At 34.0% G+C, this 15080-nt stretch overlaps 1 long non-coding RNA gene across 1 annotated transcript; it reads left to right on the top strand.

Moving 5' to 3' along the window:
• Positions 1-617: 617 nt before the first annotated feature.
• Positions 618-8612, top strand: LOC149774533 (uncharacterized). The gene is made up of 4 exons (XR_016416819.1): positions 618-658; positions 2260-2312; positions 3038-3098; positions 8057-8612. It is a non-coding gene; the product is annotated as an uncharacterized LOC149774533 (long non-coding RNA).
• The last annotated feature ends 6468 nt before the right edge of the window (positions 8613-15080 follow it).

The raw sequence follows: 15080 nt of genomic DNA on the forward strand, positions 1-15080 counted from the left end.
ATGAACTATATTGTTTTGCCATAAGGTATTTAATAAAACGAACAATTCATGTTCTGTGCAGCATATATTGTTTTTAATGCATTCTGCTGTAATATTCACACATAAAGTATTAGGCATATATTTTTTGCTCTGTAAATCTGTACATATTCATGAATTTCCTAGACGACATACATCATTAGTTTACAATTGTTAAGATTTTCCTTTACACTACAAGTAACAGCTCATGTTCTGTGTTGCATACAGTTTATATTTAATAATGACTCATGTCGAATAAATGTAATTTAGTAATATCATTGAACCTTATGTGTTTTCCAGTTTACAGGCATCATTAATTTATGAGGATACAGTTAGTCCTTTGAAATCACTTGTAAGATCTGATACTGCATATGCGAAATTTTAGTTTTGTCAAAGATGAAAATGCAATTACATCCTAATGACACTATCGAATGATATATTAGATTATATTTTCTCTCTGATAGAAACCCATTTGATATATGAAAGGAACATTTGAATTCGAAGGCAACGTAATCAATCTGATAAGAAGAAGTTATATCCAATCGGACGATTGTTTATAATGTCACTACTGGTGATGTAAACTGATTTAAGCCGCTCTGCGTGTGGAATTGATTTATTCATGACGCAACAGCTGGAGGAATAGGTATATACATTTTCATGTATTTATTCTTCTTATTTTAAACTGCATACTACTTTAATTATTATCATTATTTTTTATAACGTTTCGAAGGATGGGCTCTTTATCTTGTAAATAGATATATTCTAACCATTGTATTTGTTCTGTTCATATATCCATTAATCAAAATATAATTTTGGGATTCTTCTAATAGAATATACCATTACTAGGCTGTGCTTAGTTGTTTTATAAGTGAATAACGTACATATTTTTATCTCGGAAATATAACTCAGTATTGACATAGCCATGGTTTCCAAACCAATATATATATATATATATATATATATATATATATATATATATATATATATATATATATATATATATATATATATATATATATATATATATATATATATATATATATATATATATATATATATATATATATATATATATTTAATGTGCATACTAAAACCATTTCATGCACACTGAAACTAAATTTACGTAGCACATTGAAGAAGGAGTGCAAAGTTGAACTTGACTTAAAACTTTGGTAACCCAGGCTTATATTAAGAAAGAAAGAATGGGAAATTCAAGTTGTTATTTAGTAAATTCTGATGTAATCGATGCCCATTGTACAGGTTTAAGACTGAAGCAATAATTTGGTCATCGGAAACAGGAGTCAATTGTTATTCCATGAAGTAGTTAAAGTATCTTAAGCGTGATCAGACTCAAAATATATTTTGTTTTTCTTACTAACGTGTTGAGTTCACAAAATGTATTCCACCATCTCACATAATAAAGAGAATATCAATTGATTAAACCAAAAGTAGTATTAATTATAGGAAGATAATCATAGATTTCGAATTTAACTCCTTATATACTCTGCTAATTTATAGCCATTCAAGTTAAAGTATTAAATAAACAAATACTACTTGAATATAAACCTGCATACACTTTTCGTCTTTGTGCAAAATACAATGTGATCAATTCTAATTATATAAATGACACTTACAGAGAAATGTTTTTTTTTTGTTGTTGTGTTATAAAACTTGGAAGGTATTTACTTGCATTTTCAAGCTTTTGTTCGCACTGTACAAAAGTCTAATTTGTAACCTACATCGAACGAACTGCTTTCACTTTTCAAGCCTAATATTCATCAACGTTGAAAAGTATTTTTATGTTACATGCGGGTGTGTGGAAATAATTGTTTTCAGAAATAATGTATTTAAATAGATTAGTTGTAGTTAAAGTTTAAAACTTAAATTGTACTTACGCATATAATAAAAGATGTTTTGGCCAAAGGTCGTTATATTTGTATATGTTGGTCAAGTAGACCTTTAGTCATTATTGTAGCGCCACCTTTTTAGATAGTTTGGCAGTTTCCTTTATTAATCATATCTCATATTTATATTTCTATATTTCAAAGCGATATCACGAACCCCTGATGCATAACCAAATTCTGTAGAAGTAGTAATCCCACCTTATTTTAACTTCGAAGCTGTTGTTTTGGAAACAGTGATACAAAGTTATTATTAAGTTACTATGGAATATTAGTTTTGTGTGTCATTAATTTACAATGAATTTGACACTAACACATAAATGTTTTACTTTTTTTTCTCAAGATAGTACTGCAAATAACGATATTTAGATAAATCAACGTTCCAAATTTGAAATCGTAAGTACTTTTACTTTATTTCCTAGATTAAAAGTACATGTAATCTATGTTGCTGTGTCAATGAACTAATTTGCTGGACCAATATTTTGTAACCGGTAATATATCCCTGCATAATCATCTACAATGCGAATTGTATTAATATTTAATTAATCAGCTCATATGTTGTTTGTTGTATTCTTTAGATATATTTAATATATATATGAGTCATTTAATCAGAAGATATTTTAATAAACGGTTGATCCACTTTATTCCATACAAATACGAGAAAATTAGACAACATTAGTGTGTAATTATAGAAACAACAAAATAGTGAACGTTTCATTTTTTTATGTAAAAATAACAATGACATGAGACAAATGCAGTTAAAATTTAAATTACGTCTGAACTGAAGCGCAACCAATAATTGTGATGTTTACTAAAAAGGTTAATTGTTATGTTTTAATTGTTGAGTCATATAATGTAGATACACTCTGAATATTATCAATTTTATATTCAATTTTGAAATAAGAAAGATAACGTTAAAAAAGATTCAAAAATCAAAAATAAATTATTCTTCTGTTTTAAACAAATGAAAGGTTTAAGGACACTTGTAACATTACTTCAATTGCTACATGTGAAATGATTCATTCGATACTAAATTGCATGGCTGAACATTGTATATGTCATTTTCACGGTAATTATTGACTTTATTTTTTGTAATATAATATACACATTTTATATTACAGATGAAAGAATTCAATTTTATGTTCATTCTTTTGAGCTATCTGCTGTTACTGTGTAATGGAGGTAAGTGAATTGGCCTTTCCATGTCTCGTCTCTACTTTTGTACTTAGATATGAGCACTATTAAAACACTGTAAGGAGAGAATTAACCTGGACAAAGAAATCCCAGTCACGTGGTTACATAATCATGTTAGATGCCAAAGCTATGGGACTGGGAGTTCCATGCCTTGATACAATTGTCAGCATTGCTTATCTGACTCTCTCAGATCTTATCATTTCGATTACAATGACTTTTGTATTATAGCTTTCAGATTCAACACATGGAGTATTGATCAGGTAATTTGTTTTGGTTCTCACTTGTTATTGGCCATTAATGGTATGCTATTGTTTGTAAACAGCAGATATTCATAAAATAAGTTATTGAGGATAATGGGGTGGACTATTTAACCCATGTTCGATGCATGGGAAAATATGATCATAAAACATCCTAAATTATTACTGTATTGTCACATTTAATCGATTGATTTCATATGAAAAAACATCAAATAACAACTATTTTTTGACAAAGATAACGTTTAGCTTTCGTTAGTTCTAATTAATAAACGTTTTATGGCATCTGGAGGTACACAACTGGGTATACAGCTGTAACGACGTTTGCAAGTATTGTGTCTTGCATTATTGTTCAAAACCTAATATTCGTGACAGATGAAAAACACAACAAGATCAATATAGTTGATAGGCAATAGCATATTTGTGTTAGCAGTGTACTACCTTAGGTACACCAAGACGCATTCATTGATGTACCATTAGTCTGTGGCCAAATCTATTGACATTCTCAGATAAGTATTTTATTCAGGTCTACAACTAATTTATAGTTAAGATTTTGCAGTACATGTAGTTTTCTATATGTAGATCCGATGATTATGAAATCTTAATTCATTTCCTTGTATCGTTACAACTTATTGAGGACAGTTCGTTGACATAAGGTCTTTTGAAATGTATTTTAACGGAGCGATCAAACGTGACTTGTTTTTGGCACCATTATCTTGACATCATCGCTCACTCCACTCATTAAGGAAGCATAACAACGAATGATCGATCAGAGTGAGACCACAATTAGCATGCTATGATTTTAATTTCTGTTTTAGTACAAATTACAATGAATATATATGAATATAAACTAATGATACCTCTAAAGCCAGCGGGGTCATCACACAGCCTAATATATTTATCCAACTTAGTTAAACAGTCATAGAGTTTACAGTTTTAATAAACCTTATTTTGTATTGTATCGACTGTATATTTACCTTAGTGAGAGATTATTATAACAGCCTAAACCAACCTAAGCATTCAATTTCTGCTTTGAAAGAATGCTTAACTGATATGAGCTATGCCTCTCACATAAGTTTGTGTAGATAATGCTTCTGCATTATGCTTGAACTATAATGTACTCGAGTTTCGTTACCGAGTCGTTTATTTACGCTTGGGGTATTTCACAATTTTGAATTCGGATCACACATTGATGCCCCATAATGTGTTTGCAGTGAGAAAACCGATACAATTATGATCTATGGTGTTTTATTTCACTATAATCGTAATACCAATTCCGTCAAGTAGGACAGTATCATCAGACTCAAACATGTTTTGCGGATGACACATTACTCGTATTTGGTACGAAATGTATAATTTGATCACTCGTATAAACATATTCATCATTTGTTCATAGTTTTGTAAATTCTATACTTTGAATCCCGAGGTGGTAGATACAATAATGTTCATTTATTTAAATTCTCAATACTGAATGGGATGATGTACCTGTAGTCTATAATGTGCCAATGTGTCAATGGTCAGAAATGTGGCGATTTGTTAAAGACTTGTTGTTACACAGTTGGCATCCGTTAGTCTCGAGAGACGATGAAACTGCGCCCATGAGAGATGTCCCAGTTGGTGATTGTTCAGCGTCTGATGTGGATATGTAGTCCAGTGCGGGAGTGGCAGTCCCCGCTGCACTTGCTGCACTTGACGGTTGCATGTAGTGTTGGTAGGAGCTGCTTATACTTCCTCTGCGCCCGTCTGTCATCAGCTCGCAATCGGAGCTTGTCCTCTCCGGTTTTCAGACCAGTGATAACAACATGTCTCCAGCTTGATCTGTTTAGAACGAACTCTTCCCAGGTGTTGAAATAGATATGAAGAGCTTTCATGTCGTGCTTACAGACATCCTTCAAGCGGAGATGTGGCCGTCCTATTGACCTTTTTCCAGAGGCGAGTTCCGAATAAGAATGTCTTTGGTGATCCGTCCGTCATCCATCCGACGTACATGGCACAGCCATCTAATGCGACGTTGGCGGAGAATTGTGATCATGCTGAGAATCTTGACACGCTTGAGCACCTAGTTGTTTGTTACTCGATCGCTCCAGCTGATCCCGAGTATGCGTCGGAGTCCTCGCATGTGAAAGGAGCTCAGTCCTTTCTCTTGTGAGGCGTACAGAGTCAAGGTTTCACTGGCGTACATGAGCGTGCTTAGCACGCTGGCACGGTACACGGCGATCGTAGTGTTCAAGGTCAGCATGCTGTTGTTTCACACTCTCTGGGACAACCTGGAGATAGTTGCTGATGCTTTTCTGATCTGCTTGTTGAACTGAGCATCAATCGAGAGGTTGTTTGTGATGGTAGAGCCGAGGTACATGGACTGACTCACCACCTTCTTTTGATGATGATGCTTGGAAGGTTCGCGTTCTGAACCATTACGTTTGTTTTCTTTAGGCTTATGGTTAACCCAAACTCACTGCATGCTTTAACAAAGCGGGCCATCAGGCGCTGACACTCAGCTTCTTTGTGGGTGGCAGAGCAGCATCGTCTGAGAAGAGCATGTCCATGATACTTACTTCACGCACTTTGCTCTTTGCCTTCAGTTGTGCCAGGTTGAACAGTCTACCGTCTGATCGCGTGTGCAGGTAAATCCCTTATGTGGACGTCCCAAAGGCTAGCTTAGGCAGGACTGCGAAGAAGATGCCGAAGAGCATGGTGGCAAGGACACAATCCTGTTTTACTCGACTGCAGATGTCAAAGGGCCGGATGTTGAGCCATCGTACTGCACTGTGACTTTCACGTCATCATGGAAGGACTGCATCATGCTTAGCAGCTTTTGAGGGCAACCAATTTTCGCCATGATTGTGAAGAGTCCGTCTCTGCTGACCAGATCGAATGCTTTGGTGAGGTCAGGAAGAGGATCTGTGTTGTTCTCTGCATTTGTCATGCAGTTGCCTGATAGAGAATATAATGTCAATTGTGCACCTCTCAGCGCAGAACCGGCACTGCGACACTGGGATAACTCTGTCAGCAAGCGTCTGCAGTATTTCGTTTTTGTTATTTATCGATGCAGGAGTTGCAGTACGCTTGTCATGTACTCGCGTACCTTAAGCCTTTCGCACCAGCAAGGCAGGCGAACTGTGGCGGGACGGAACCTTATTGGATGGGGGCTGCCCAGTTTGAGGCGGGCGGTGACTTATAACCAGTAAACTTCTGCTTCCCGTGTTGTGTCGATGCTGTGAAGTGAAGCTGGAGTGTCCTCTCCCGGGCGCAAGCCTGGACAGGGTGATATGGAGAATCATATGTTGCCCATCCATTTGATCCCCCTCTCAACGCAGCTGTTGCATCCAAGGCAAAGGACAAGCCGATACGTAATGGCACCAGCTGAGTCGCAGGAGATGCCGAGATGACAGTGAAATCAATGCCAAGCCGCCTTAGTGACTCCGTCTCCGGATTTTCTGTTGGGGTTTACTCCATTATCCTTTTTCATGAGGGGTTATAGTCGCAAGGCAGCGAAGATTTGAAATCGGAGTTTACCTTCCCCTAGATGGATGACCATCCAAGGTTAACGATCCCCATCTGCCCAAAGCATATGGTTTTGAGGCGCCAGAAACTCGCCTGTCATCCCTTCTCCAGTCAGTTTAAACAGGTTCCGCCACTCGTGAAGGCCTAAAGCTGAATTTGGTTGTCAGAGGCTCTATCAGACGCAAGCTATTGGGAGATTTCCAATGGAAGTGGGTGCTTATCTCCCACGACCACCCCCGGCGATTACAACCCTTGAAACCCATGTAATACAATAATCTAATTAAATAGGTTCTTGCACGCAGTCATACTATTTTCAAAATATTTTAATCCGAAAATATTAGTGAGCACTTTGCAAATCCGGCGAAGAAAATGTTTAGTAAAAAATAAAACCTAAATAAAAATTGAACATGAACAGTAAAACGGATTGCTGTTTGGACGTTAAAGGAAGAATTAGTAATTTTATAGTAATCAAGATTACTCTTAAAACTAATATACACTAAGGATGTAGGATTGTTTCCTTTTTACAATATTCAAATCTGTCGACAAGATTAGGAATTTCCAAGTGAAGAAATGATATCATAAGCTCAGGTACAAGTAAATATGTTTACTTCCATTAATAATGACCTGAATGTTTGATCTATAATCACTTACAAATATTAGTCACGCATTATGTTAAAAAAATGTCACTTGTCAAGTAGACTCTTATCTCGAAATCGGACAACGGTTTATTAGGCGAACTATATATATGCATACAATAAAGTAATCAAGAAAAGCCAACAAATAATACTTATACAAATGCAAAAAGAATGTTTTATCAGTTGTTTAACACAGTGCATGTCATTTTGTTGAGTATCTTGTTGGATTGTGGCGCATGATCAACCTGCTTAAATATCATTTCTTGAAAAGCATGCAAGCTAACATTCATAGCTCTAATAACTTATATTAGGACATATGCATGCAAATATACATTCCTTTATGATTTCGGTTAATTAAACTTTTCATGATTTGAAATGTCAATCTTACAAATTTAATTGAATATATTGTTAATCAGAAATAATTTGTCTGAAGTCACGGTAGAAAATATGTTTAAAATTTGATATTATTGAAATATTGCAAGATATAAAACCAATAGCTAATAAATTATCATGTTGATAAAATACGTTTCTTTCAATCAAATTGCCGGTTCAGTGGCTGAAAGCAATTCTACAACACAGTCCACGGAAGTAATCAACATTACAATACCTACAAGTCCAGCGCCAATAGCAGCCCCGGCTACAACGACATCAAAGGTCACACATCTATCAACTTCAGCAGGTGGCATAACACTACCAGCGAATTCGACTGATTCAACACAGATATCACAACCGAAAGGTGGCGTTCAACTTCTTTCAGCAAATGTGTTTATGATTCTTGCCTTACTTTCATTTTATATTGTACTATATATGAGATAAGGAATACGTAATGGATAACATAATAGAACTGTCGAACTTTGATACTTTATCTGTCTTCAAAGGAAAGTGTTTAAAATAAATGTAACATATGTAAAATTAGACTTATCAGAACAAGTATGATCTCGTTTAGAATTATGCGTCTGAGACTGAGAGGAAAATCGTTGGATTTGTACATAATTTAGCACTGTATAACTCTTAAAATAATGATTTGTACTTTGAAGGAATTTATGACAAGATTTTGTGTAATCTTTGATGAATTCTAATGATAAGTGCAAAGAAAATGTTTGTCACAATTTGTGTTCAATGTTTTCTGTTCCTTGATTTAAAATTGGTCTCTAAAAATTTGCACCAGATTAAACAACTTTTAAATTTGTCATCAATAGCAAAGATTCACGCAAGACTTTGTAAGTTGAATTATCAAAATAACAACTATCATTCTGCTTATTGTACAATATGAGTAAAACGAAACTATTAACCTGATCATCCGAGCTGAAGTAACATAGCATATATCATTTACAGTGATACGAAACTGCAACGATGCAGTTTGTTTTGTCTCAATGAAAGAATCCGAACATGAGAAAATTTGGGTCTAAAATGTTTAATTTTGAATATAAAGATATAAAGGCAGTGTAAAGTAAAGGCGTGATGTTATGTTAGTATATCATGATTAATCTTGTTTTGAAGAGAAAAAAAACATTTGTCATGTAAGAGTTGCTATACATTTTGTATAGAGAAAGATAAACTAAAGTTCTTGTGTCTCCATAGGTGTTGAAGAATATGTTTATCATAAATTTGTCGGTGCAATTGTACCAAAATATTAGCTATGTTTGAAGTATTTGTATATATTCTTGTTTTGGACAAAATGAGCACCTTTCCTGATAGAAATCTTTATCATGGATGGTACCAGACGGGACAGGTTCTAAACATTCGATAGTGTTTATTTTACCCAATACTGTGACGTACATCGGAATATTTGGTCGTGTTAGAAAGTTCATATTTGTATCATGTGTCGAGTCAAGGTGTTAGATTTAAACAGCCACATTTAAGCAAGTGACTGTTTCTCAAAACGTTTATGATTTTGATGGTTGTCGTTTCATCCCCAATAGTTGTATAATAATTAGTATTAAAAAAGTATACGTCTTTTATTTGATGGCGATGCCCTACGCGAGCCAATACAGATGTCACCAAGGGCACATCATTGAAAATAAGATACAAGACTTTCGACATTTACTTTGTTTCATTGATATCGAGGTCAGATTAAATTTTAATATAAAATCATAGTACAACTATGTATACCTTAACATTACTTTTTGTAGTTTGTTTTAAAACAACTTATTAAGATTGTTTAAAAAGCATTGCTGGTTAAAATAATACTTTAATCAGAATCATTTATTGCCGTTTCTTCTTCGTGGAAACTGACATAGGAATGGAAAGCACATGCCTTACGTTTTCATTCCATCTAAAACTATGATAAATAAGAAAATACAACATTGCAAATGTTAACTTGGCAACGTGATATAATATGGGTACTAGGTTATAGCTCAAGAAAACTGGCTCTCATTTATTACATAACAATAATGTTTGTTCTGGTCGTATGTTCAGTAGCAGCATTTAATACATAAAAGCGAGGTATTCCCAGATACATCAATGTTATAATGAATATGTATCAATCACATGTTGTGTTATTCGTTATTGTGTTTACATGTTAATTACAGTATACTAATACATATGCTATTTGGCGATGTATTAAATGAATATAAGGTAGCTGTTCTCAAATCATTATCGAAATTTAGTTCGCCAGAGATTGATTTTATATTTTGTGCTGATTTCAAGCTGACTAGCGGATAATTGTGACAAAATTGGAAATGATATATATTCCCAAACGTTTCTAAATATTGAAAATTTGGCGGCATGTAAACTATTGAAGAAGATTTGTGCGGACCAAAGTCTCTCCATAATTAAGTGCAAAGAGGGAAGGTAATTATATTTTAATATTTCAGTTCGGGACATGGTTTTAGCTAGCTCTCATACTTGATAGATCCTTTAATCAGCATGAACAATTCTTACGTTTTGGGCTCTTTTAAACATTAACAAGAAAGGAGATTGACAACAGACTTTGAAAAAGTTAACGAATCAATAATTTCATAATAAAACAATGTAATAATGAGAAAAAGGAATTACGGTTTTACTAATCAGGTCAACAAAAACTAAAGAAGAATAGCCCAAGAATTAAAAAATAGAAGTCCTAGTACTAAAATGTTTTAACGAAACTAAGTTCAAATTCATGTGAAATCCAAACTGAAGGGCGATAACTTATGTTGTGGTTAGTGTCGTACTGATATGTCAACAGTTTTGTTTTTGAATCACAGAAAATATTATTCCAGTGTTTGAATGCTGTGTAAATTTTACAGCTGTCTTCGTCCAGGAATTAATTTAGAGCTCATGTATTTCCAGGTTTAAAACAATCACTTAAAATCAAAATAAGTTGAAGAAAAACAAATTCAACTCAACCTGGTCACAACAATACACTTTTAAGTGTCAATATTTAAATGCCTGGTTGACTTAATTCACTATAGCTAATACCTAAAGACTAATTTAAAAAGCAAAACAGATTCCGAATGAGGGTCACATGATCTCCTATCTTGATCAACAAATAAGCTTTCTACATGACTAGCATTGCTTATTTCCAGTATAGCCTTGACTAAAACCAACTATTTTTCTCTGAGAAAGAATAAAAAGAAAAATGTTGTTTGCCAGAACCCTTATTAGGTCAGCATTGGAAACAACGTTTGTATTATTAGTCTTTACACAAAACAGTCAGGTCACACTGAACTGAATTTCTGGAAAATGAATTTCTGAAAAATGTCAAATAAAATTACATTACATTACAATTTAACGGAATAAAATAATTAAAACTAACAACAACAAAAAAAAAATTAAATTAAATCAGATATAAATTAAATCAAATATAAATTTAATATCTGTATATGTATTTGCGTTAAATCTACTGTTGAATGTCTATGTACATTCTTGAAAGAATACGATTTAGAGCCGTTAGCCACAAAGTTTATCCACACTAGACATAATTGCTATCAACCAAGCTGACTGTTTATAAATCAGAAGACTGTAACACTGTCAAAAACGATGTAACTTGGCCAGAAGGTGTTTATGTAAGAAGGCGGTATGTTAATCAATCCGAGCGACACATGTTTATTAATCGCGATCAGGAGGCACATGAATGTGAAGGAAGTGATATTGCATTACTAGGGTGACGTAGTCAATTGTTCATAGGTTTACCATTGTGTACCGTCGTAAGTTAATGTGTTTTGTCATCTTTGTCATTTGATTCTTGTTTTCACTATGCATACGTAATAATATGTGTGTATTGCAAGTTAATATGAATCAAAATTTACTGAGCTGGAATGTTGGAGGAATTTTGTATTCTTTTCTTAGCTTTAGTGGAATGTTGGAACAATATAATATTGACGTAGATTGCATAACTGAACATAAACTATTACAGCACATACTTCCATGTTTCGATTATATTAGCTTTGATTATAAATGCATTGCTAAAGCTGAGCATATTTCCTCTAACAGCAGCACGTTAATCAAATGTGGTATAGGAGTAGATGCAATCTTCTGCAAAACGTGCCTCATGAGATATGGTACCTTCAGAGATAACGTTAATAGTGATAGAGATTTTTGCATATAATTCAAATGTCCAGATATGCAAAATGTATTTATTTGTTATGTATATATGCCGACCCAATTGTTTGGCATAGATTGTTGCAAAGCTCAAATTGAGCTGATTCAAAATCTGTATGATCAGTACTCACTGATGGGGGAAGTGCACTGCTGATTTCAATGCAATATATGCACCAGACAATTTCAGAATTTAAAACGTTAGGATATTTCATGAGTTCTTGCAAAACAATAATCAAGCGAGTGCTTGACATTTAACAATATGCTCTGTTTACCGTTATACATTCACCCCAACAGTAATGATGACTAATCATTTTGTAATGTCGGATCAATGCATAGGTATATAACGGAGTTTGTACATTGTTTAAGATCACTAAGAGCACGTGATATATGACCACCTCACTATCCTTACTTCTCTTCGTACAGTGACCTGTGGGAGAGAATTCAGACATACTATGAAAAAAATAACATAGCTTGGAATAGAATATACGCCGATATCTTGAAAACGACCACAAGGAGTGGGACCATCACCTGAAAACGTTTGATATATATGATATTTCGGACAATGTTGATAGATTGTACGGGCACATCGTTAATGCAATGCAGCAGTGAAGCATTATCGCGTTTCCAATGTCTAAATTCAGTTATCATGCCATACCATACTGGTCAAATGAATTCAAACAAGCACATTAACTTCCAAGACAGGCTAGGTATATTTGGGTAAATGAGGTAAGAAAGAGGGGTAGTCTATATAATTCTTACAGAGAATATAAAGATAAGCAGATAAACGTTAGAAACCTTGAAAAACTAACCGTGGAAAAACATAAGGGAGAGGTATATGAATAAAGTCAGCACGCACATGAATGCCATGCAAGGTACTTTTGGAAAATGATCAATGTTAAGAGAGGGAACAATACACATTTTTGTCAGGAACTATCAACTGATGGAATTTGTGTCCCTGATGACGATTCCATTGCAAATGTCTATGCCATATACTATGAGGACATTCATACGTCACATTTTAGCCACAATTCTGACGGGAGGTTTAATAAATTTATGGAGTGAATTAAACCTTGGCCTAGAGGACGGAGAAAGCCATATCGAGGCCTTACGGAACAGTATCAGTGTAAACGAAGTAAGAAAAATCATTAAAAGTCTACACAAATCAAAAGCTTCGGGCCATGGTCAAATGTGCAATGAAAATATGATGTATAGCAGCGATTACCTCATAGAGTGTATGCCAATTTTATTTACTCAGATGATTGAACACACCTGTAGATTGCACAAAAGGGTAGGTTACCTCTGTTGAAAAATGTATTAATGAATGTTTGGTAACTTGGCTCAAATATACTAATTCTAATGTATCCAGTTCACAAGAAAATGTTTACCAAAAAGGTTACCGCTGCAAAACAGAGTGATGTTGCTGGTGAAGTCAGTATATTATAATATTAACAATGGTTAACGGGCTATTGGTGTTTTTGTTGATACAAAAAAGCATTTGATACCGTGTGGCACAATGCATAACTTTCTACAATTATTCATGTTGCGAATTGCAGGTAAATCCCTTTTGATCTTGTTAACAGGTATGTAAATTTACAGAGCAAATTACTTGTCAATGGGCAGTTTTTTGATTGGTTCTTAATAAGCCAAGGAGTGAGACAGAGGGGTATTTTGTCAAACTTTATATACACACTATTTACAAATATCTTGCTACAGGTCGAAAATGTGGATTTTGAGCAAATATTGGATCCTTAGATGTGCTAAACCTTTCCCTAACTGATGACATTTTACTTTTGGCTATATATCTTAGCAATCTACAAAAGCTAATAGATACAGCATACGTCCACATTAATAAGTGGCGATTCGAGCTCAGTATCACAAAGTCATACATCATCATGTTTGGTTCCCACTACAAGAATTATGTCAATATGAAATGGTGTATGAAATGGTATGTTGGGCTGTCATCTTTGCCGATTACTGATTCGGGTAACACACTTGGTGCACCGGATGAACTCCAAGTTGACGTCGCATGACGCAATAGACCATGCATGCAAGAAAGGAAAAACATACATTCACGGTCTGTTAGGTATAGCCATTAAACAGAATGGTTTGAATCCTTTGGATGCTAAAATTGTAATTAAAAATTTAATTTTTCCTTCAATGATTTATGGAAGTGAATTATGATACCAAACGTTTACAAGGCTTCCCATCATATGCTAGATCAGATATTGCCCTGGAAATGCTAGCATGTTCATCAGCACAGTCCGAAATTGATAGGAGAAAATTGATGGCTTACATAGATTGCGTTTGATGCCTATTAACGTACATACTAAACATGAATTTAATGTTGCGTTTTTTAACTTATTTTGAGCAGATGCATGAAGAGCTAATTGTTTATCTCAAATATTTGTTATACGTTAAGAACGTTTCACTTGCTCGAGTATATAACCGATTATTTGCATCATTCTGAAATTCCAGATAAACAAAATTGGAAAGAAATGATAAGGTCAAATATTGTTGGTCTTGAAAATAATCTCAAGAGCGTTCTGTCGCAGAATAGAAACCGAGTGGGTTTTTGGACTAAATCAATAAGACAAACACAATGTGAGAGAGATGAAAATGTATGAGATGAATCAATAAAGAAAAATATGTGATGTAAAAAATACGATGATTCTCTCATGCTCTCAACATACGATTGACTCAAATCACTCTACACAACATTCACACATTGAAAATAAACCAAAATATTAAATCAATATTTAGTACAGATCCGAGAAACCTCATGGACTGTAGATACGCTTAAAACAGTATTTTCCAGTATAAGAGAGATTCACATAATCTCGAATATGTACTCTATTAAGGTTCAAAATAATCTTATGAACACAACTAAGATTCAAAATAATCGGATGAACACAACTAAGATTCAAGAAAATCTTATGAACACAACGAAGATTCAAAATAATCGTATGAACACAACTAAGATTCAAAATAATCTTATGAACACAAGTAAGATTCAAAATAATCTTATTAACACAACGAAGATTCAAAATAATCTAATG

Source organism: Sinohyriopsis cumingii, unplaced genomic scaffold (genome assembly GCF_028554795.1).
Source record: "Sinohyriopsis cumingii isolate HCF-2022 unplaced genomic scaffold, ASM2855479v2 utg000229l, whole genome shotgun sequence".
Taxonomy (NCBI): domain Eukaryota; kingdom Metazoa; phylum Mollusca; class Bivalvia; order Unionida; family Unionidae; genus Sinohyriopsis; species Sinohyriopsis cumingii.